This window comes from Vulpes lagopus, chromosome 7 (genome assembly GCF_018345385.1).
Source record: "Vulpes lagopus strain Blue_001 chromosome 7, ASM1834538v1, whole genome shotgun sequence".
In the NCBI taxonomy this organism is placed as follows: Eukaryota; Metazoa; Chordata; class Mammalia; order Carnivora; family Canidae; genus Vulpes; species Vulpes lagopus.
This window is the reverse complement of record NC_054830.1, coordinates 42558286-42559953: the sequence shown is the minus strand read 5'-3', so window position 1 is coordinate 42559953 and position 1668 is coordinate 42558286.

Genomic DNA, 1668 nt, shown 5'->3' with positions numbered 1-1668 from the left:
TTTCCAAAACATGATTTCCATCCTAAAAAACTTAACTGAAGATTTACAATTGGCTTGCAATAAAATTAATAGAGGAGATTTATTACCAAACCCCTTCTTCTGTATTACGTTAGGCTGGTTATGATGGCTCTAAGGTCTTTGAGCAATTTACTCTAAGTACCTCTTATTTTCCTATGGCTCATTTATTTCTACTGTATCTTGCTTATGCTAGGAATAATTTGGTTTTCTTCCTCTCTACCTGCTGATTCTTTCACAATTAAAGCAGTTTCTTTTCCCTGTCATATCCTGCCCTAGGCCCCTTCTCTTTGCAGGTTATGCTGACATTCTTCCAAAATGCCCATAACAAAATTATGATGCAAGTATAGCCAAGGGGTCAATTAGTTTCAGAGAATTCCATTGATTTGATTTTTTTTTTTCATATACAGATTGACATCATCAATTCTTATTCTTGAGAGCAAGATGTCACTTTGAAAAAGTGGCAGGGAAACCATAATATTTTATTTTTTTTGTCACAAAAAGAAAATACCTGAATTCTTTTGGTTAAGTTCCACCTGCCAAGAACTAGATAATCACTATGATTATCTTCTATCATAAACTGATTGAATGAGAAGAGATAGTTTAGACTAATCCTCTCATTTAAGCTAGAAAGACACTGAGATTTGAACTTGTCAGAGTCATTAACAGAAAAAAGAGGAGAAAAGGGTAGCTTTAGATATGATAGCAGATATGGCATCTTTTAGGGAATTAGTTGCTCAGTGTTTTCAGATAAGAATCGGGGGTGACTGCCTGTCTCAGTCAGAAGAACATGTGACTCCTGATGTCAGGGTTGTGAGTTCAAGCCCCAGGTTGGGTGTGGATATTGCTAATAAAAATAAAATAAAAACTTAAAAGAACTAGGTCACCTTAATTGGAAATACTATGTATATATACATATTTTATGTATAAAGGTATAGTCATTGAATGTTTTCATTACTATATACATATATTACTATGTGCACTTATGTGGTAGAAAACAGTAATACTAGTGCTATACCTACATAGGCAAATGAAAAGGAGAAGGCTGATCAATATTTAATAAGCCATTCATTGTGACTAAATCCCAAGTCACTGTTAACTGTGCCCTTTGGACACATTCTGCATCATGTGTGTGTTGATCTGCATGAAGGAGGTTTCATGGGTAAAATTTGTTTAACTGTGTTAACATTTAAATTTAAGTATTTCATAAAGGGAAAATAGGTTTATTTTTATAATTTTGTCAAGTCTTTTTACAGCTGTTGGAACTGTTGAGTATAAGTCAGTAAAAAAATGTTTATTTAAATCTATTCATTTATAATGCACTTTTATATAATTCAAGTGGTCTCCAGTCTCAAGTTTTAGTTTTTAGTGCATACACCTATAAACTCTGTTTGCAATTTTATTGAAACACATTTGCATTTCAAAATGACAACACAAAGATATAAGATACCTTAAATTTAGCTTATATACAAATTTGGATATACTTTTGTTTGAGGATCAAAGGACAGACAAAATGATCCATGATTCTTCAGGCAGGATAATGTCCTTTGTGGAAGGATTTCAATCTAAAATGGAAATAAAAGATAATGAAATGAAAAATCTCACACATGCACCCTAAGAAGAATAGAACCTAAGGACTGAGAGAATGATTTT